Below are 23347 nucleotides of genomic sequence, written 5' to 3'. Positions count from 1 at the left end.
AGTGAACCTTTACACTCACTAGGTGCTGTTGGGTCACTCTGCACGGCAGGACAGGGTTCCGAGCCTCAAGCTGAACAGCCTCAGAGGTGGAGAGCCCTTGGGTGTAAGCTGCTCCTGGGGCACCAGTGGTGGCGGTTTTACTGCAGCGGTTGAGTCATGGGTGGGTGCAGCTGTTCTGCCCACCACTGAAGCACCAAAAGGGTGGCAGCAAACACTGCACAAGGGTGGGCTGCAATGTGGCGAGAGCAGTGAGAACCACCACTCGGCCCAGCAGGTTGTTGCTGGAGAGACACCGCAGTCTGGTTAGGGCAGTAGGCCTAAGCTGTTTTCCCTCCATCATCAACAACTCACCAAATGAGAAGGACTACAAAACAAACCTAAAGCTTAGAGCATCTCATTTGGATGTTCAAAGAAAAAATTCTAGTCTTGTGAATATTCACTTAGGGAGGACCAAAGCTCAGGGTGGAGCGCATATCTTTTTTGTTTGAGAGAGAACCATTTACTCTCGGAAAGGGATCCCACATGCAGAGAAAAGAGAAAGTATTTAAAACTTTCTAAGTGACGTGCCCTGCCTAATTTTATTCTTGGGCTACCATTGACAAGGTTAAAAAAGTAAAGAAGGAAGAATTTAAGTCTCCATTTCCCTCACTGCCAGTATCAACATGTTTCAACCTCTACACACTTCTCATAAGGATCGCAGGCCTTCTTCAGGATACAGATCCCTCTATTTTCATATACACTATCCTATCAATAGGTATTTCCTTGTTTCAGGATAAATATTGCTGTCAATACTTGCCTATTTGTCAACACACTCGGGACATGTTCCATAATTTTACTGTTGCCTATCTCAACACGAGGTCAGAGTAGGAACGTTCTCCTGTAGTCACACTTTCGTCAAGGAGTAACGTCTCCGTACATGTCACTCGCGACCACCCTCCATCATCAACAGGCGTCAGGTTTAGAGTGCTGGAAACTCCACCAATCCCCACAGGCACCGTGGGTGTTGCAAGGGTCCCCCACTGACTTTGGGCATGCAGATGCCCCTGGATAACAGTACAGACAGCCTTGGGGGTGCTAGGCCGATCGGGAGGTTCAGCAGCCATCTTGATTGGCACGTAGTTAAACCTCCATATATATATATTTTCTATATACAATGACTGATGGATGTTATTTATAAACATGAATGTTTTGTTATAAATGTAAGAGTTAAAATTGTTTTTGTTTTTTATCTAGTTTGTATTTTGTCTTTTATTTTTTTATAGATATATCTAGACGTAGAAAACATACAAACATATATATATCTGCATGTGTTCAAATATACATACAGATGATAATGTCATCCATATACAAAATATAGACTCATATATCTCCATAATGATGTCTCTATAGATACATTCCTATATATTTGTAAAGGTGTAAACATGTATGCATATTGCATAATTAAACTTACACACACACTTATTTATGTATACACACGCACACACACACAGCAGAGGTTTTAATGTCTTGCACCTACTGTTGTAGTGCATTGTTCTGTTGTGAGTATAGTGGTCATGTAGGGTAGAACCAGCTCCTGACTACTCTTTTGAAGATGACATAGCTGTCAATGGAACTTATGTTTCAGGCTAACAAAGTCAATAGTTTGGGTGCTTGATCAGAGAAGGATATGCCACCCAGGTTTTTTTTCTTGAATACTGTAATGTTGAGGCAGGTACCATTCTGGAGAGTAGGTTCCTTTGCTGTATTGGTGATTTTCTTTGTAATGAAAACTGGTTCCTTGCCATGTATTGCTTTGTGTGTGGTACAAAGCAGCTTGAAGGAGGATCTTCTGGCAACCGACAACCAGTGTAAGGCCTTCAAGGCAGGGAATTGTGTGCTTGTGGGACTACATGTAGGAGTAGTCATGCAGCACAGTTCTGAGTTCTCTGTGATATTCTCATAGTTGGTAAAGGTGAGCCATTTTATATAAGCCATTGTCGTGATAAAGTTTTGATAGGACAAGAGAGATTGTCACTTGGATCTTGTGGGGGACTCCTAGATCTGAGAAGATGCATTGCAGTGTTTTTATTGTAACAATGCCTAGTCTACTTGGGCATTCTCTGACAGCTTGGTGTCCATGGTAATTGCGAGGTTTCTCATCTGCTTAGATAATATTGTCAGTAGTCCTAGATTATCAGGCCAGGCATACAGAGTCATGTGTTTTTCAGGCGCCACTGGTGCATATTTCAGTTTTAGACACATTCAATTTGAAGTGGCTCCATGTCATCCATTGGCAAAGTTTAGATTTTTGAATGACCTTGGGATTTTCCAATTTCAGAAGTATAGTGTGTCATCTCCGTAGTTGTAGCAGGTGAAGCGAAAACCATTGATCAGTTAGACGTTGAAAAGCATAGGTGAGTTGATTAAACTTTGAGGGACTCCTGTTTTTAATGCTGTGCGGTTTTCAACAGAATGGATGAGTATGGATGATATTTGTCCTACTGTGTAGGTAGGATGTGCCCTTTAATCCGGCATCCTTAAGTCTTTGGATCAGTGAGGTAGGATCAACTGTGTCAAAGGCTGCTGAAAGTTCCAAGAGTAGTGACCCTATTTTGGTCTACTGTGTTTTTTAACGTCATCCCAGATTGAGATTAGGGCTGATACAGTGCTTCGTCTCGGACGGAATCCAGTTTGGAAGTCAGAAAGTAAGGGCTTTTCTTCAATAAACTGCTGTTCTTGCTATAAGTTGTCCAGGAATTGTCTGCTATTGGGTCTTGAGTGTGCAGGTTAGTTTTCTTTAATAAAGTGGGCATGTATGCCTTTTATATGTCTTCTGCGGAAACTCCTGTCATTGAGGAGTTGTTATTGAGTGTTCTGAGTGGGATGGCTGCTGATGTTGTTAAAAGTATGTTTTTGAAGTTTGAGGTGGAAAAGAGTCAGCTTGCTTGCTTTGACAAGATCCAGAATTTCAGTTGGTGATAGTTCTTTGAAGTAGTATAGAAGCTGTGTTAGCCTTCCCCTGGAGGGGTTTGTTACAAATGAGTTGGGGCGGTTGATTTTGTGTTGTTCAAGAAACAATCCAACATGCTTGCTTTAGTAATGTAATTATTTGCCAGTTTGTCAAACAAATCTTGAGAAAAGGGATTGGGTCCTTCTGAGCACTTTGGCTTATGGAATTGTGTGAGTATTGTATAGAATTCTTTATTGGTACATTTTGCATTGTGGATTTGGCTGGAATATTGTTTTTTGTTTTAGCTTTTTTGATTATAGGCATGTATATTGTGTCAGGTTTGTGTAGGAATATTTTGACTTGAAGGTTTTTTGTTTTGAACCTGTGTTTTCTTTTATTATGTTTAGATTTTTTCAGGGGAATTAAGAGGTCAAAAACTCCATGGAGCCACCATAGAGCGTTTGTACTGAATTTATTGTGACCAGATTTGTGTTGAAGTTAAGCTGATTTTCTAGTTCCTCCATATTCTGCTTCTTTGAAAGTCGATATGTAGTTGCTGGTAAGATGAGTGTTGCTGGAGTGAGTTGTGGCATCTTGTGTTAACTAGGAACCTGTTAGTGGTCTGACTATGTGACCGGAGTAAGCAGTTGGAAGGTCACTAGCTCCTGAGTTGACCTCTAAGGAGTGTCCTTCAATGTGTGTGGGATTCGGAATGAACTGTTATATGTTGTATGTGTCTAGGCTAGGGAGGATACTCATAGGGTGTGGCATATTAGATTTGTCAGATCATATGTTCAGGTCACCAAGAATGCACAGGTTTGAATATATTGTAAAAAGGTTAGAGACTCTGTCTAGAAATGTGTCCGTGAATGTTCCTTTGATAAGTGGTGACCTGTAAGAAGGGTAAAGTTACACAAAAAGTTTGGGGTAGGGTTGCATCTGTCAAGGAGGGCCTCACAACCTTTTAAACAACCTCCTCTTTGGTGAGATTTGGTGTTTCCTTAAATCTGACGGCTAATCCACCTCCTCTCATGCCTGTGCAACTTTGTGTCATTGTGTGATAGCTTGGTGGAACTGCTTCTTGCAATACTTGTGCCATGTCTTCCCTCAGCCATGTTTCAGTTATGAAAGTAAGTCAGGTTTTGTGTCTGTCAATAAATTGAATATGTGGTACTTGCTTTTTAAAATGGAAGAGGCATTTATCACTAAAGAACGTTTCGTATCCTGCCTTGCGTGGGCAGTGTGTACGCCGCGAGCCCGGCATTGAGTAGTCAGTCACAGCTCATGGGGCTCTGTGTGGCCTGGGCCTCGAGCGTCAGTCAGTTGCGAGAACGGTCAACAGAAGATAATGCTATTTTTGTCTGTGGGATGATGACTGAATAAACATATTCAAGAAAACATTATTGTCATTATGCTCTGGAATACAACATACAAAGTGTGGTGAAGATCTGGTGATCATCACATACAGAACTCACAGTGCAGCGGTTGTTCTGGAAGATTTCTCACAACATTATCACAACAGGAAAAAGTCTCTTGATGCAAAAAATCCACAGAGGGAATCTTTCATGGCAGTTCCTGAATGGTAACTCCACGACCACGATCTTTTCACAAGAATTCCGGCATGGGAAGCTGCATCATTTGAAGGCTGCTGGTCATCATTCCAGCATTGGCGTACTCCGTCAGTTTTGGGAAGCACAATCCAGCTCGTTCTGAGACAAAACAAAAACGTTGGTCATTTTGTAGGCAGTGTTGGTAGCTACACAGTGTATGCCTCAGCCCATCTAGCAGGTCACAGATCATGTTTATCTCATTGTGGCTGGCTCAGAGATCGGTAGACCTTATTGTAAGTACTATATTTTAATATTTTTAGTGCCAGCATGCACTGTTGCACGATCAAGCTTAGAGCCATTAATAGGTGGCTGCAGTTGCGCAGACTCACTCCAGTACGAGGAGTGTTGAAAGCCGTATTGAAGTCAGGTTTCCTACCAGCACGATGACGCGCACACCAGTAAACTACAGGGGCGGTGCGTCCATTAGGGTGCTTGGGCGTTGCCCCCCCACTGAGCGTTGCAGTCAGTCACTCTCTCTGACTCTCGTCTCACTCACACAATGCAATTATTCAATCCCAGGCCGCCGGAGTTGGAGGCAGTCAGCTCAGAAGGGGGCAGGGCAGCACTACGGGAGTTCAGCTGCTGCAAGTGTCTGAATGATTGACATCCACATGTATCACAGGTGGTCGGCGTAGCGCACAACACCAAGAGTTTGCATGCTCTGTTTAGGGCTTAAAAAATGTGCGACCAGCCCGAACATGCGCACTAGGCGGTGCTTATTAGAAGAGCGAGGGTTGTTCCATGCTGCTCTTATAATGAGCAGCCTAGTGCGCATGTCCAGGCTGGTTGCAAAATGTTTTATGCCCTAAACAGAACATGTGCACTACTGCTCAAGCCAATCCTGGCGCTGCTGCTGGAGCAGCGTCTGGATTGTCTGAGACTGACGCAGACAGTACTTGCCAAGGCGCCAACGCGGGAGTCGGACCGCGGCCCAGGACTCAGAGGACTCGCAGAGGCGGCGCGGACCCGGTAAGTTTAGTTTGTTTAATAAATAATGCTGCTTTATTTTAATCTCCCCTGTGCTGAGTGCGACCCCCAACACCTCCCCTCCCCCCCCCGCGAGTATTGGAGCGCAAGCCGCGACTGGGCTGGCGGGCTGCATTAGTTTAAATGGAATGCATAAACATTTAAGGTGAGAGGGCTGACATTCGTAGGCTGCATGTAGATGTTGTGTGCTCCCTTAATTCTGTACATGTCGCTCATTGGTATTGCGAGGGGCTCGGGAGGATTTACTGCTGCTCAGGACATTTTACATTTCTGCTGTGCACATGTGCTGCATTGTTTCTGCTCGCGATTAGATTAAATGTTTTGTCTCCAGCCTGTGTGACAGTCTGTAGTTTCCCTTCTGACCCGAGGGTAGTACCTAGCGTTCAAAATAAAATAAGGGGAATATTTAGATAGGAATGCAGCGTGCTTTCTCACACGGCTGAAAATCGGCCTCCGCGCTAAACAGGAGACAATATTACACCACTCGCCATACCATATCTAAACCGTGAGCCACTCTGTAGAAATATCGGACAGGGAAAGATCACAGATATCTCTGTTCAGGGCCCTGCACGTTTCTTCCCATTTTGAGTGTCGGCCATCTGACTTCTTGGTACCTTTGATGACAATTTCATGTAAGTCAGTGACTGAAAATGCACTTCCACGTGAACACCACGAGGTGCTGGTATACTTTAATCACTGGACAGGATGGCACAGTCATGCGCTGCTGATAAGTGTTTTCTCTTCTGCCTATGTGCCTGCTGCTCCATTATTTTTCAAACTCGTAGCTTAGGGGTCAAGGGGAACATTTACATCTGCACAGCTGTTAGGCTGTCCGTATTATAGCGATTCATCCCAGTAAGTGCACCAATGCTCTGCATGGCAAGCTCTCTACTGTTTGTGTTGTGACGTGCATTGGTAGCTGTGGTATCTGCTGAATAGTGCTGTGAGAGATGTGTGATAGACCGTGTTGTGTGTATACTCTTTAATACACAACGTTAGTAATGGGTGTGATACACAGTGCCGTTTGTTGTTAGGGTGCTCAGAGTAGTTTGTACTCTGTGATTGGCAACGTTATGGGATGTCAATGGTTCCCATTGTCAATGGTTGTAAGTTGCATAAGATAAATAAGAACAAACTGCAGAATTTTCATTATTATATACAATGAAAACATAGGTGGTTCAGAGATGTGTTACTGGTGGGAAACACTTAGAGGGCCTGTTTCCGTTGGTTGTATGTGCTTGGCTTGGGGGTCATTTTGCAAGCAGACCAGTTTGAGGATTGGGCACATTTTTTATTTGATTCTAATGTTTTCTTCACACTTGTGCTTCAAAATGCTATATTTGGATCCCCCTTTTTTCAACAATTTGCAGTAAATATGTGGTGTAAAACCCACCATTTTAATCCATTTTTTTCAAAATTTTCTTGGCGGGGGGACATCCCCCCGCATCCTCTTTTTGCAGTTCAGGCTCGCTTGCCTCGCTCGCTGGCTTATTGCATTAGGGTACAACATTTTTCGCCCCACCACTTTCAAAATCCACCAGCCCCCCCAGTAAACTAGGGGGGAAAACTGCCAGAGTGTAATTAAGATTTTCCAGCCAGTGTGGTGACACGCACACCAGTAAACCAGGAATAAACAGCAAGAGCAACCAGGGCGTAATTGAGCCTTTCCAGCCACCGTACACCAGTAAATTAGGAAATAATGGCCAGAGCTTAATTAAACAGAGCAGCCAAGCATAATTATGTTTCTCCTGTCAGCGCAGTGCAAGCAGCCAGATTATAGCGCAAGCAGCCAGTCTATGGTTAAGTCTCTACTGTCAGCGCAGTGACGTGCACACGGCACACCGGTAAACCAAAGGTGCAAGCGGACAGTTCATATCTAAGCCTACCTTATATTATTTTTCTGAAAGAAATTTGTAACCATTCCAAGTTTCTCTATGTCAGCTGAAAATCAAATGTATGGAGGGGAGTTTCATTCGTTTATGCACATCAGTAAGCTTCATGATTTCATATTTAACTCAAGGAAGATGTGCAGTGATGCGCACACCCTTGGAAACTGTTTGAATAAATTTGTCTCTTGCACGGTGAAACTCTCACCTGACATTGTGACAGTGGGTTATCTGTAAGATTTCTGTAGGATTTTTTTATTTTCTTCTCTCTCACTGCAGGAATGTTTTAAAGTTTGAACTCTTAGCCATTGTTTTGATTTATGTTGGGTTTAGGAACCCCTTGCAATCCACTCAGAAATTGCCATGCATTATACATTGGTGGAAAAGCAAAAACCTGGGAATACTTTTCTATGAATCTGTTTTTGGATCCAAATTTAAATTATGCAGGCAGTTAATTCTCCACCATTTCTTGACACACCAGGTGAATCCCCCATTCCATGGTGTGAATGGATTGATGCTTTTGAAACCTACTTAGGGCAATAGGAGCACATAGATTCAGGCCTTAAAGGAAAACAAATATTTTACTTCACCCTCCAGGGTACATTCAGCATCTTCCTGAACTTGTGTTAGGGGATGATGAAGAACTAGATGAATTTCAAGAGACTATAAAAAAACTAGCAACCAGGGGCGGCTCCACAGTAATGGGGGAGGAGCGTCGCCCTGTTTGTCATAGTCAGTCACAGAAAAATTCAATTATCATTTTATTTTCTGTGGAGTGACTGACCCAATGCCAGTGTAGGGCGTGGCAAGGCCGGACCATGGCAGGGGGAGGAGTGATGGGCACTTTAAAGGGCATATATCGGTTTGGCTGGCTGTCTTAGGCCAGCCAACCAGACATGCGCACTAAGGTTTCTCTAACCCAGCTGAGTTGCACAGCCAGGTCAGAGAAACACCACAGACTCCCAGGCACTATCTGAGTGGCAAACCAGGCTGCTCAGACCAATCATGGCGCTGCTCTCATGCTATTGGGTGGGGAGCCTGTGCCTCAGTGACTGCCAGGAAAAGAGCCAAAGAAGAGCACTGAGGCGGCTGGCATCGACAGGTAAGTTTTTAAAAATGATTTATTATTCCCCTAATCCTCCATTTCCCCTCACCCCACTTTAGCTATGCTGCAGCCGTCAATTCTAGCAACTAGGTTTGATGTACAACCAAGTCTGATAGTATTATGCCATAACTTTTTTTAAAGGTCTGGAGAGGATTTAGAAGATACCTACATAACTGCTATGAGGAAATTAATTACTGATTGTGATTTTCAAAATGTTAGCGATCAATTAGTATGCAATCAATTCATCAGTCATTGATCTGACAGAGGCATTCGTCAGAAATTGTTATCCTTGGGGACTCTCACTCTGGAAAAAAGTATCAGGGTAGCTAAAAACATCGAAACGTCACAGAAGGCAGTAAAAGAATTGGTGGATAAGGCCTTTGACATATGTTTCAGATTTGGTAGTCCGAGTCATGTTAGAGGTGGAAGAATGTGTCCGACTAAAAATTTAGTATTTAGGTCATATGGAAAACTTGGACATTTTGCAAAAGTTTGCCAGGGAGTAAAGAGAACTGGGACAATGATGGGGTGTGTTCAGACAACAGTGATAGTAACACAGAGGACATGTTTACTGAAATGCAAGATATCGTTGTGGTTATTAGTGATGAAAAGATAAGGACAGGAGATCCTGCTGATTGTGTAGATCCACACTTTAATAAAGTAGTGGGCAACTAAGAGTTACGTCTCCTTGTAGATTCTGGAGCACACATTTCCATTGGAAGGAAAGGAAGTTGTTGCCACCGGATCAAGCACCTGTCTCTCATGAAGGCCACAGAATAGACTTACTTGGATATTTTGAAGATGTCTTAGAACTTAAAGGTAGACGCATCCAGGGTAAAGTATATGTTGTCGTCAACGGTTTGAATATTCTTGGATGGTTACACCAAGGTCTGTTTGATTTGATGCTATGTCCTGGTGCTAAAGAACAAGTTTTAGCTATTAGTCATTCCAGTTTTGTGGAAGAAATATTAAATAATTATCTCAAGGTGTTTTCAGGGGAATTAGGAAGAATTAAAGAATTTAGACTCAGAATTAAGATTAAGGAAAAAAAAAAAGTTTCTTCTCTATTAAAGATATAGCACAAGTCGCACGTATGGAACCACGTTTTGTGCACTCACTCCGGGGGGTGGGGTTGGGCAAGGGGTACCACAAACCGGTCTCCGGTTGGTCCTTACAAGGGTTCCTCAGGGGGCGGGGGGGGTGAGGTTAGGTCACAGGGGTGTAGGGAATAGGTTAAGGGTGTGGGTTGGTGTTCTTGGAAAAATTTCCTCATTTTCAGTCTGGTCTCAGATTCAGTGGTGTAAATTTATATGTAGTCACGTTTTTTCTTTTTGTGTTAGACAGGACGATTACTTTAGGAGCATGTTTAGGTTCCTGGTTCTTGAGCTTAAATTTCACCTTACTCTCTCTAATGTGAATTTGACCCATGAGTAATCTTAGGATTCTCTCTTGGAATGTCAATGGTCTGCGCACCAAACCAAGGGCTAATAGAATCTTACAGTATCTTCGTGATATTGATGCGCAGATCATTGTACTCCAGGAGACTCATCTCATTGAGGAGGAGATGCTCGACTTGGTGAAAAGGAATAGGTGGATCGATCTTTCGGTATCCACCTCCCAGTCGCTTAATACGAGGGGTGTTTCTATCTTGTTCAAAAAATCCATCAATACAAGAATTTTAACTCAGCAGGTCGACCAGGGAGGTAGGTGGGCGATCACCTTGGTGGTTATTGGTGGGGTAAAACTAACATTGGCAGGTTTTTATGGCCCTAACCTGGACGATTCATCTCCCTTAGAGTCTCTCTTTTCAAGTCTGTTGCACTTTCCAGATCCCATAATTCTTACAGGGGATTTTAATATAGTGCTGGATCCAATGTTAGATAAGACCCCTCGTAGTAGACAGTTGACCCCGTCTAAAGCTAGAGCTTTTTTATTGAGTTCCATGAAGCAATATGGGTTCACCGACATTTGGCGGGCAAGAGCAGGTACAAAACCAGGTTTTTCATTTCATAATTATAAGTACCACCATCAATCTAGAATTGATTACTTCCTGATAAGTCATGCCTTGGTTGATTCTGTTAAAGATATTTCTTACTATCCATCACACCTTTCAGATCACTCTGCTGTTCTTCTTGAGATAGTCGGGGTTATTAAACCTCTTACTACTTCCTGGTCTTTTGACAGATCTCTACTCTCTTGTCCCCAAGATGTCCTGTCTATTAGAGCTGACACTCTTGAGTTTATGCGTATCAATTTTGGATCCTCAGACCCTCCGGTCGTTTGGGACGCATTCAAGTGTTGTCTTCGAGGATTAATTAAAAATAAGGTAGTATATCGAAGGAGGCAATACACGCAGAAGATATCATCCATTGAAGCTGCACTTCTTCAAGTGCAAGCGGAAATTAATTTTACTAGTCAAGACTCTACAGATAGATGTCTTGCTCTCCATGAGAAACTTGCTTCCCTTAAAGCTGATCTGGCATCTGTATTAAACGAACGTATTTTGCAAAAATGGGAAGCGAGTAAATTATCGCATTTTGAATATGGAGAAGGGGCAGGCAAGCTGTTGGCCTGGAAGACCAAATCTGATAGGGCGCGTAATATAATAACCGCTGTAACATCTCCCCAGGGCACTGTCTTCTCGGATTTGGAGATTAGAACCACTTTTAAAAACTTCTTCCAGAATATCTATCAGGAGGACAATAACATAGACTCATCAGCTATTGAGAGTTGGTTAGCGGGTATCTCTCTTCCGAGATTATCGGATCCGCAATCTGAAATACTGGAAAGGGAGGTAACCAGGGAAGAGGTAGAGGAGGCTGTGCGAGCTGCCAAGGCAGGGAAAGCTGCTGGTCCGGATGGTTTACCGGTAGAGCTATATAAGATCCTAGTTGAAGAAATTTCTCCTTCTCTTACATCATTGTTTAATCAAATCTTAGTAGGAGGGGTTACACCACCAGCAACTTGGAATGACGCTTCCATTACCCTTATATTAAAACCTGGCAAACCCCCTACCGACTGTGGCTCTTACCGCCCTATATCTATATTAAATGCTGATTATAAAATGTTTGCCTCTCTGCTGGCAAGAAGGCTGGGTCGAGTCATTCCAACATTAGTACACCCCAACCAAAAGGGTTTCATTGCAGGCCGTCAGCTCTTCGAGCTAACATACGACCTAATAGGGGCTATCGACATGGCCACTTTGAGTGCAGCTCCACTGGCCATTTTAACACTCGACGCGACTAAGGCCTTCGACAGGGTCAATTGGTTGTACCTGTCGGGGGCCTTGACCAAGTTTGGTCTGGGAGGAAATTTTCGAAGGGCTGTACGTTTGCTATATAATCGCCCAACAGCTCGGGTACTTGTTAACGGAGGTCTTTCTGATGCATTTGTTATCTCCAGAGGGACCCGTCAGGGTTGTCCTCTTTCCCCCCTCCTATTTGATCTCTATATTGAGCCTCTCGCTCAAAAAATACGCGAAGAACACTCCATCATACCTTTCGCATGTAGGGGATGGGAGAAGAAGGTTGCGTTATATGCGGATGATCTCATGGTTATGACCTCTGACATCGATTCTGCCTTCCCGGCTGTCATTGGGCTGGCTGTGGAATTTGGAAATGTTTCTGGTTATGAGGTAAACGCAGCCAAAACAGAAACATTGGTGTGGAACGATGTCGGTAGCAGCTTTGGTAATGGCTCAAATAAGACTCTTCGTTATTTGGGCTTAAACATTACTAAGGATATCTCTCAGATCGCCCCTACCAACTTTGCTAGAATTGCAAAAGAATGTCGCAAATTGATGAGAGCTTGGCTACACCTTCCCCTTACTGTAATTGGTAGAGTTAACCTGGTGAAAATGTCTATTCTCCCTAGGGTTTCTTTCTTGTTTAATACAATTCCTCTTTACTTTGAACCCGTTTTGTTGGCTAAACTCCAGAGCGAGATAAGCTCTTTTATTTGGTGTAATAAAAACCCAAGGATAGCCTGGAAAAAGATAAGGCGTCGGAGAGAGAAGGGGGGCTTGGCCGGGCCTGACCTACAGGTTTATCTCTGGGCATTCCAGCTTTCCCACTCACGTATGCTCTTAAAAACACCTTCTGGCGTCGGGATCGGCAATTTGTTTGCCACTCTGTTGAAGAGCGAAGGAGTTGGGCAGTCTGGTTTTCTGTTTAAATTCGGAGACCCCAAATTCTTCAAAAAGGTCAAGTTGAAGATCCTACAGGGTCTGGCAAGAACTTGGGCAAAAATAAAATCCTGTATTAACTTGGGGTATTATTCTAGCAGAGCTCCTCTATGGGACCTCCCTGAGGCGCCAACCTGGCTAAATGACGCACTGGCTTTACCACTCAGGGAATCTGGGTTGGTTGTTTGGGGGGATCTCTTTGTGGAAGGGACTTTGCTCCCCTGGGAGGACCTAGTTCGTAAAGTTGGGCCCAATCTTTCGAGATTTAAATATCTACAAATAGTAAGTTGGGCCCAAGCGGTAAGAATGCGACCTACACGTTCTATTAAGTTCATTCTAGGAGGAGGAAGTCAGTTGGAAACCCTCTTAGTTGATCAGCCTGCTGTAAAAAAAGAGGTCTCGCTATGGTACTCCTTAATAATGGATGAAATGGACGGCGATTTTCTTCTCCCGGAACAGCTGTGGAGTTCCCTGGTACCGACCCCCAATCTTGTAGATCTTTGGTTGTTTTCCTGTAAACTGCTGTGGGAATTAGTGAAACCAGCTAGGCTACGCAGGAATCACTTGTTTACATTACATAGGGCTTACTACTCTCCACATAGACTTTCGAAATTCGCGGCTGGTGGTCTGGTGGCTTGTCCGAGATGTGGACTTATGGAGGCTACTGATGCTCACATGTTTTTTGAATGCCCTCACTTAACTCCATTTTGGGACGCAATTAGTAGCAAACTCTCGGCCTGGCTGGGTCGTCCGCTATTAATAGATCTGAAGCTAGTAATTTTTGGAACAGCAGATTGCACACGATCAACGGCTGGTAATCTTCTATTCTACGCAATGTTGGTGGCTCGTAGAGAAATCTGTAAACGCTGGAAAGAGCCCACTGTACCATCTTTCTTTGAGTGGCGTAGATCCCTGCTTCAGTTCTCTATATTAGATATCGCCAGGGCTGGTAATCGTGACAGGAGAAACTTTTGGAGGTTGCTGGATGGCCTGGTTCGAATTTGTTGTGCTGGCTGGGGTTTTTTTTTTTCTTTTCCCCAGCTCCGATGATTATCCTGCCTTGGTACTATCTTGCTGTTCTTCTCTTTTTCCGATGGTCCAGGCTCGTAGGTCTCTACGGCAACAGCACATATAACCTTAAAGTTGGTTAACTTCTGTCTGTTGACTAGTGAGGGTTGGGCTGCTGGGGTGACCATGGCAGCTGTAGGGCTCCTGTATTTGACTTGTCACCTACTGCCCTTCCAGCATCAGCTGTGACAGCGCATTGGTACACTCGCAACTTTCGCCACCCATACAGTTGGCTCTCAGTAGTCTGGAACCATGGCAGTAAATGAGGAACAAAAAAAATAAATAAAAAAAATAAAAAAAAAAGATTAAGGAAGGGGCAGTCCTGGCTAAGCACAAGATAAGGGGAGTTCCTTTTAGTTTCGGGAGTGATTTAGAAAGAGAACTTGCATCATTATGTGACAGAGGGATTATTCATCCTATAGAATCTTCTATTTGTCTCTCTCCATTGTTGGTAGCTCAAAAAAAAGTGCAGAGTTTAGCGTATGTGTAGATCTACGCAGTCTCAACAAAGAGATCTAGGTAGATTCTCATCCTCTTCCTAATATCAGTGAAATGTTGGCTGCAGTAGCTGGGGCAATATTTTTCAGAAAACTTAATTTGGCTGCCGCTTACCACCAGGTCGAATTGGATCCATAATCCAGATATCTCATGACATTTGTATCCCCGTCTGGGACATCAATACTGTTGTATGCCTTTTGGCTTTGCTTTGGCTGTGTCCGTATTTCAACGCCTTATGGTAAACCTTTTTGAAGATGTTAAAAATGTTGTAATTTTCCAAGATTACGTTTTAATTTATGCACAGGATAGACAGACCCATGATGGTATTTTGAACAAAGTGTTGTCTATAATTCAAAGGCAGGGTGTAATCCTGAAACACGAGAAAATATTATTTTGTAATTAATCTATAGTCTACCTGGGTCACATAATTTCCAGCACAAGAGTTCAGCCAAGGCCAGGACTGGTGAATGCTATATTAAAGGCACTTCCACTCAATGGCAAAGTAAGTGTGAAGTCCTTCCTGGGTTTCAGCTAATGTTATCTGTGGTTTATACCTGATTACGCTACCGGAGTCAGACCCATATCAAACTTGTTGAAAAAACCACAGAATTTGTATGGGATAAAAGTTCCAAAACAGCGTTTGAGTGGGTGAAGAGACAACTGAGTGAAGTCAAAGCTTTAGAACCCTACAATCCCTCATTACCTATGTACTTACAGAAGATGCAAGCAATCATGGCTTAGGTACTGTGCTGGCCCAAAAAATAGACAATGAAGAACAGACCTTTGGGTTACCATCGAAAGTGTTTAGGAATACTGAGCTGCCCTACTCGGTCATTGAAAAGAACTTTTGGCATGCCCGTGGGCAATTGAAAAGTTCAGGTGTTATTTAAGGGGTAGGAGGTTTACTTTGCCAACTGACCACAAACATATAGCATACATATTCGGAGGAACTTCTAATAGAAATAATACTCCCATCATAGATAGACTGTACCAAATTGCTCCAATTTCAGTTTCATATTGAACACATGCCTGAGGGAAAAACATTTGAGCAGACTATTTCTTACTTTTTCCTATAAGTACAGAAGAGACAGCGAATAAGAAGGCTAATTTAAATGTTCATGAAGATGAAGATTTGGACGACTGCATAGTGGCAGCAGTTGAAATTGAAAATGCATTTTTTTCAGAAGAACAGTTGAAAAATGTGACTTAACAAGGCAATGTTCTTAAGTGTATAGCCAAATACATCGTTAGAGTTTGGCCAAAAGAAAAGAGTGTTGATATTTCTATTTTACCCTATGTCAAAGTGTCTGATGAGTTATCATTAGAGAATGCTTAAATGATGAGGTCAAACAAATTAGTTTCACCTAAAAAAGTGAGAAACATCTTGTTAATGAAAGCACACAAAGAGCACCTAGGGGCCACTCTTACCAAGCGCAGAATACGTGAATACTTCTGGTGGCCACAGATGGACAAGGACAATGCGTAATCTGTTCCAGGAGTGACAAAGTGTTACCCACATCAAATCCCCCTTTAACTCCCACTTTCAAGACCTTGGGTAAAACTGGGCATTGATCTCATGGTACGATTTCATTCATTACCCCATCATTCACATTTTGCCTTACTCCTGGTTGACTACTATACTACATGGCCAGAAGTAAAATTTGTTGGAGAACCAGATTTCCAAAAAGTTTTAGATTTTCAAAAAGAGGTTTTTATGAGAGAAGGGAGCTACTTGCTGAGGTGTTACTCTCTGATGGAGTCCAATGCATCTCAACTGAAGTGGCGAGGTTCCTTCAGGAAAGTAGCCGAAACCAATTAAAGATTTCACTCTATCACTCGCACACCAAGGGCATGGTTGAGCTCTCCAACAGATTGTTAGGAGAGTGTATATGCTGAGCTCTTATGCATAAATGTGAAATACCAGTTGCTGTAAGGACCATGCTCTGGTTTTACAGAATAACACCACATTCTACGACCAGTATTTCTCCTTTTGAATTGCTATGGGGAAGGAAACCCTCAACTGAATTTAAACCAGTTAGGATGTCTAAATGGCTCAAATAGAGTTCATCTTTGTCTGAGTTGGATGCGATTGTAAGGAGCAATGTTGAAAATGCTCAAATAAAACAAAAATACAATTTATGACAAGACGAAGAGTGTGTCTGTGAAACATTTTACAGTGGGAGATGACTGAATTAAAAAAATGTCTTTTGTAAAAAACGATGATTCAAAATATTCAGAACCTATGAGAACTGATATAATTTGTGGAAGTGCAGTACGTGTGTATGGGAGTAACTGGTGAAATGTAGATAAAGTGGTGAAAGTAGATCCGAACATTTTTTACCAATGATGCTCAGGTTACTGGTAATGAGGAGGTTAAGAGAGTGTTGGAAAACCACTCCCACACTAGAAAGGGTGGTGGTGGTCTTCCGGACACACTGTGGTAGCTTGGCTCGAGTGGTCAAGAATCAGGCTCCGTGCTAAGCATACAACATACCCAAACAATAACCACGCGTGCATCCGTTCCAAAAACGACTCTACACCGTAAAAATTATGAAAATAACTTTCTTTATCTGCTTTTTCTCTAAGTTGCTGATTGGAGAAAATAAATAACAATCACAATATACAAGCTTTTTAGAAAGTGCAGGACAAATAAATACTGGCTTACTGATTCAATAAATAGGGGTGATCATAAATACTGAAGGCATAAATAAGAGTGCAATACAGACAGGCAATTAAATATTCTGAGGCAATAAATACTGTAACCAATAAATATTGTGCATCAATAAATACTGTGGACCAATAAATACAGTGGAACAATAAATAGGTTAAATACAATAAATACAGTGCCCCTAATAAATACTTAAAAGCTGACAGTGACACTCATAGAATCAGATCACTTTTGAATTCCTAAGGGCTGATTTGGCCCAGGCACAGCTTGTGGGGATGTGGAAGGCTTGGGGGTGTCTACTCCCTGGCTTGGTCAAGGCTGAGGCCTAAACTGAGGTAGATAAAGGGGGGGAAATACCAGAGACCTGGCTCTCTCTCTCCACACAACTTCTCTAGATTAGTCCCAGTTCACCCCTGGCACAGTCAGGTTGGTTCCAGCACCTCCCTAGCCCCTTAGAGCAGTCTCTCAGGTCTCCACAGGGCCTTAGGCGCCCTCTACTCCACTTACTGCCCTTTTTCTGATGCTCCGACGCCGCTGGAGTCGTGTCGATGCCGTGAGGCGGTTCCAGATCGACGTCGGCGGCCTCGGCACAATGTCAGTTCTTTGACGACGCCGGCGGCGGCTCCGGTCTCGACGTCAGCGGCCTCGGTTCGATCTCGGCCTCCGATTCGATGGCGTCGGGCAGTCTTACTCGATGTCGACTTCGGGCGGCTCCGGTCCGATGGCGACCTCGGCTTCGATGACGTCGGCCGGCCTTGCCTCGATGTCGACTTCCGGCGGCTCCGGAGTGCGATCCTCACTCCCGACCTCCGGTGCTCCTCACAGGTTTCCGGCGACTCCGGAGTGCGACCTCCACTCCCGACCTCCGGCACGATTCTCACAGGTTCCGGCGACTCCGGAGTGCGATCCTCACTCCCGACCTCCGTTACCCCTCACCTCGGTCTCCGACGACTCCGGAGGGCGGACTTCACTCCTCCGATGACGCCGCTCACTCGACCTCGGGTGACTTCCTCCTCGACCTCTGGTATTCCTCACGACCTCTGACGGCGCCCTCTCTCGACCTCTGGCGGCTCCGGGTACGACGTCTGCTCTTCCAGTCAGCGCCGCTTCTCCACCTCGGGCTCCAGGTCTTAGGCTACTCGACGTCGGACTTCAGGGAAACCAGCTTCCAGGTCAGGATCTTGCTGTTCTCTTGTTTCTAAGGCCTGTTCCTGCTGTCCAGGTCCTCAGGATGGTTTTTCTGACTTCTTCCCACTCAGGGCTCTAGGCTGGGCTCCGTCAGTAGGGACTAGTATCAAGGGTGGGTTTATGGACCCCACTCCAGGCACAAGTTTCCACCCCTGCTGCTTCACTCCTTCCTCCTTCACGTTTGTGCTGCTCACTCTTCACCAGTCAGGTGCCAACTGCCAGCTCCAACTGCCAACTCTCTGTCTTAGCTTCCCAACATTCTAAACCACCTCCAACTGTCACAGGGTTCTGGAATGTTCTGGAAGGTGCTGGTAGGTTCCAGTGGATGCTGGTGATGTCACAGGTGGCCACCATTTTGTGCTTCAGGCCTCCAGACAGAAGTTTCAGGGGTAGCTAAAATGGCTCCCTGAATCTGCAGCAACACGAAAAAGTCTGGTGGTTCCCAAAAAGGAAAAATTCAAACAGGGTTTGAGGCAAAAGTGGGACAAAATAAATAATGATGAGGAGGGACCACCCAAAGGGCTGACAGGTCTAACACGCGTCCCCCCCAGCTGAAAGTGGGGAGAGCTACCCAACCCCTTGGGAGTTCTCATCACTAAGGCGGAAATACCTTGAGAGACCGTCTGCATTGGCGTGGTCCACTCCAGGCCGATGTTCCACCTGAAAGTCCATTCCCTGTAGGGAAATAGACCACCTCAACAACTTGGGATTCTCCCCCTTCATTTGCATCAGCCAACGAAGGGGTCGGTGGTCGGTCTGAACTAGGAAGTGCGAGCCAAACAGATATGGCCGCAACTTCTTCAGAGCCCATACCACTGCAAAGGCTTCACGCTCTATTGCACTCCACTTCTGTTCCCTGGGAAGTAGTCTCCGGGATAGGAAGACCACGGGTTGATCCAGACCCTCTTCGTTGAGTTGCGATAACACTGCCCCAATGCCATGTTCTGATGCATCTGTCTGGACAATGAACTCCTTGGAAAAGTCTGGGGCCCTTTAGACCGGGGCCTCGCACATGGCTTTCTTCAATCTCTCAAAGGCTTGCTGACAAGCCTCCGTCCAGACTACCCGTCGAGGTTGTTTCTTGGACGTGAGCTCCGTGAGGGGGGCTACGATGGTACCGTACCCCTTCACGAAGCGGCGGTAGTATCCCGTGAGGCCCAAAAATGCTCGGACCTCAGTCTGAGTCTTGGGGGGTTCCCAGGCCATGATGGCCTCGATCTTCGCCTGGAGGGGTTGCACCGCTCCCCTACCCACCAAGTGTCCAAGGTACACTACCGACCCCTGCCCGATCTGGCACTTGCTGGCCTTGATCGTCAATCCAGCTTGTCTCAGGGCCTGGAGAACAGCTTGCAGGTGACGCAAGTGATCCTCCCAGCTGTTACTGAAGACGGCTATGTCATCCAGATAAGCAGCAGAGAAACTCTCCATTCCGGTGAGGATCTGGTTTACCAGGCGCTGAAACGTGGCAGGTGCGTTCTTGAGCCCAAAGGGCATCACACAGAACTGGTAGTGGCCATTGGGCGTGGAGAAGGCTGACCTTTCCCTTGCTCCATCAGTCAAAGAGATCTGCCAGTACCCAGAAGTAAGGTCAAAGGTACTTAGATATTGGGCAGCTCCCAGCCGGTCAATCAATTCATCCGCCCTAGGGATCGGATGAGCATCAGTTTTGGTCACTGAATTCAGTCCCCGATAGTCCACACAGAATCTCAGTTCTGGTTGGGCACCCGGTGGTGCAGCTTTTGGTACTAACACCACCGGACTGGACCAGGGGCTGCTAGAAGGTTCGATCACTCCTAGCTCCAGCATCTTAGTGACTTCACTATGAATGCTGGCCTTCACCTTGTCTGACATCCGGTAGATCTTGGACTTCACAGGTGGGCTGTCTCCTGTGTCCACGTCATGGACGCACAGGTGAGTCCTACCCGGGACAAGGGAGAACAACGAGGAGTACTGCCCCAGGACCTGGCGACAGTCCTCCTGCTGTTCAGGAGTTAGAGATGGGGAGAGAATCACTCCCTCCACCGACCCATCCTTCTCTTGAGACGCAAACAGATCAGGGAGAGGCTCGCTTTCCACGTCCTCTCCTCCGTCAGTCACCATCATCAAGATGACTTCGGGCCTCTCATGGTGGGGTTTGAGGCGGTTGGCATGCAGCACCCGCAGGGGCTGACGAGGGGTCTTCAGGTCCACCAAGTAGGTAGCCTTACCCTTCTTCTCCAACACCTCAAAGGGTCCTGACCAGCGATCCTGGAGGGCACTAAGCTCTCCCGGTTCGATCACCCACACTTTCTGGCCAGGCTCCAACTCCACCGGGTGAGCATTGTGGTCATACCACGCCTTCATTACTGCTTGACTGGCTTCCAAGTTGTCAGAAGCTTGCTTCCACAACTTAGCCATTTGGCTCCGGAAGGCCAGCATGTAGCTCACCACATCCTGGGGAAGCTTTCTGGGAGTTCTTTCCCATCCGTCTCTCACCAGGTTGAGAGGTCCACGTACAGGGTGCCCATACAGAAGCTCGAAGGGGCTGAAGCCCACTCCCTTCTGTGGCACTTCCCTGTAGGAAAAAAGTAGACAGGGTAGGAGGACGTCCCATCTCCTCCGCAGGCTTTCAGGCAGACTTCTGATCATGCCTTTCAAGGTTTGTTAAATCTCTCCACCAGACCATTGGTCTGGGGGTGGTAAGGAGTTGTGAACCGGTAGGTCACTCCACACTCCTTCCACATTGCCCGCATGTACGCTGACATGAAGTTGGTCCCCCTGTCGGACACAACTTCCTTGGGAAAACCCACTCGGGTAAAGATTCCCATCAGGGCCCTAGCCACAACAGGTGCTGTTATGGTCCTCAGAGGTATTGCCTCTGGGTACCGTGTGGCATGATCCACCAGTACCAGGATAAACCTGTGACCAGCTGTAGTCGGTGGATCTAATGGACCCACAATGTCGATGCCCACCCTTTCAAAGGGGGTGCTAACGACTGGAAGTGGTTCCAGGGGAGCTTTCAGCTTCACCCCTGTTTTCCCACTGGCTTGGCAAGACACACATGTCCGGCAGTAGGTATCGGACGACACTTTCATCTGAGGCCAATAAAAGTGTGGGACAAGACGGGCGAAGGTCTTGTCTTGCCCCAGGTGTCCTGCCAATGGTATCTCGTGAGCCAACTCCAGAAGGAAGGCTCGATAACGTTGAGGGACTACCAAGGCTCGTGACGATCCATGTAGGGGTGCCTTGGGTTCACTGTAGAGGAGGCCATCCTCCCAGTAAACACTGTAGTTCCCTTCAACGTTCCCTGCTGCCTGGGCTTCGGCCTGTCGCCTTAGCCCCTCAAGGGTAGGGCACTCCCTCTGGCCCTGGCAGAATTCCTCCCTGGACGGGCCTCCCTCCACGTGCCACTCGGCCGGGATGGGTAGGTCCTCCAGGTTGGTAACGTCCCCCACCGCAGACTCCTGGTCCACCACCTCCGGTGGCCTATCCGTCCTACGGGGTGGGGACGCCGAGGCAGGCTCCTCCTGTCCTCGGTTCTTCCCTTGACTGGCAGCTGGCTGGGCCTTTGTTCCAGGCTCCAGCCGGAATGAACTCCCTCTTCGGGTAGTCGTGGACCTTGTGCTAACACAGGCCCAGTCAGGTGTACCCAGCATCTCGGTGTGAGTCCGGTATTCCACCTCCTTCCAAGCGTTGTGCTCCATGTCATTCCCCAGCAGACAATCGACTGGCACGGCAGGGCTTACGGCAACTCGAAGTGAACCTGCAACCCCCCCCCCATTCAAAGGGAACCTCGGCCACTGGATAGTGGCCTGTTCTGCCGTCAGCCATCGCGGCTGGGTGGAGTACATCGGGAATTACCTGCTCTGGAGACACCAGTTGGCTACGCACCATAGTCATACTGGCTCCTGTGTCTCTCAGAGCCTCCCCTCTTTGGCCGTTGATGGTGACCCATTGCCCATACTTTGCGGTATTTGCGGGCACCTGGATCTTAGGAACCATCTCCCGTTCTCCCAGGGACACTAAAGTGACACCCGCCCACTCCCTTCCCTTAGTTAAGAGCATGTCCTCCCCGAGCACTACACTAGCTACTCCGGGGGTCTTTCCTCCAGTGGGAGGGGGTGGTCGTTTCAAGCACTTCGGATCTCCTTTATAGTGTCCAACGCCACCGCACTCATAGCAATGGACAACCCTTGGCTGCTGACTCTGGCCAGGATTAGGGTTTCTGGGCGGGTTAGCCTTAGGGTTGAATCCTGTTTCCTTCCCTTGGAAGTTATTTTGGGGGCCTTTGGAGAACTCCTTTTTCTTTTCCCCTCCCTCTTTCTTCTGGGGGGCGCCCTGTCCGGCCTTTTGAGTATCCCCTCCAGTCCCCCTTGTGGACACCCGGGTACTAGCCCAAATGTCCGCCTCCTCAGCAAGCTTCCGGGGACTGGTCAGCTTGCTATCCACCAGGTGTTGCCGCAGTTCAGGGAAACATTTCTCGAGCAGGTGTTCCTTCAGTACCAGGTCAAACAACCCCTCGTAGTTCCTCACTTCACTGCCCTGAATCCAACCTTCCAGTGCCTTCTTTGCATAGTCCAGGAAGTCCACCCAATTCTGCGTGCCCAGTTTGTGACTACCCCTGAACTTCTGTCTGTACTTTTCAGGTGTTAGTCCAAACTTTCTGATGAGCGCCAGTTTCATGGTGGGGTAGTGGGTCTGCTCATCCTCCTCGAGGGCCAATAAAGCATCCCTACCAGCTGGAGGCATGTACTTGTACAATCCCCCTCCCCAGTACTTCTCTGGAACCCCATGGGCCCTCAACGAGACCTCATAGGCCGCTAGCCACTTGGCGATGTCGTCGCCCACTCCATAGCTAGCTACTATGTCCTTTGGCAGGTATGGTTTAGGTTCCCTGGTGATCCCTTGGGTTTGGCTGTCACCATTAGGAACAGGTTGTGCCCCGATTCTCAAGATCTGAAGATCTATTTCTTTCAGTCGCAATTCATGGGCCATCCTCTGCTCCTCCTTCTCCTTCTCCAGCCTTGCTAAGTCCCATGTGAGCTGTCTTTTCTCCCTCCGGTCTGTTAACTCCACTTCAGACAAGCCACCGCTAGAGGCACTGCTGCCCTTCCTAGAAATGGTTCCGGGCCCCGCTGACAGGTTCCCCACCTCAGGTTGGTACATCTCAGCCCCCTCGGTGTCAGGCTCTCTATCCCTGTCCTCCTCCTCAGCCTTGCTTTCTCGGCGTGCCTCCCCCCAAGCCC

The 23347-nt window shown here is 46.3% G+C and overlaps 1 long non-coding RNA gene across 1 annotated transcript in view; it reads right to left on the bottom strand.

The window, feature by feature from the left end:
- Positions 1 to 1503: 1503 nt before the first annotated feature.
- The window catches only part of LOC146870141 (uncharacterized), a 62845-nt gene continuing 41001 nt past the window's right edge, over positions 1504 to 23347 (bottom strand). Inside the window, exon 3 of the long non-coding RNA XR_014969573.1 lies at positions 1504 to 4638. This is a non-coding gene — a long non-coding RNA (uncharacterized LOC146870141). The remainder of the gene's footprint in view (positions 4639 to 23347) is intronic.

Source organism: Triturus cristatus, chromosome 1_1 (assembly GCF_964204655.1).
Source record: "Triturus cristatus chromosome 1_1, aTriCri1.1, whole genome shotgun sequence".
Classification (NCBI taxonomy): Eukaryota; Metazoa; Chordata; class Amphibia; order Caudata; family Salamandridae; genus Triturus; species Triturus cristatus.
Note: the sequence above shows the minus strand (reverse complement) of the source record. Positions and strands in the feature narration are given on the sequence as shown.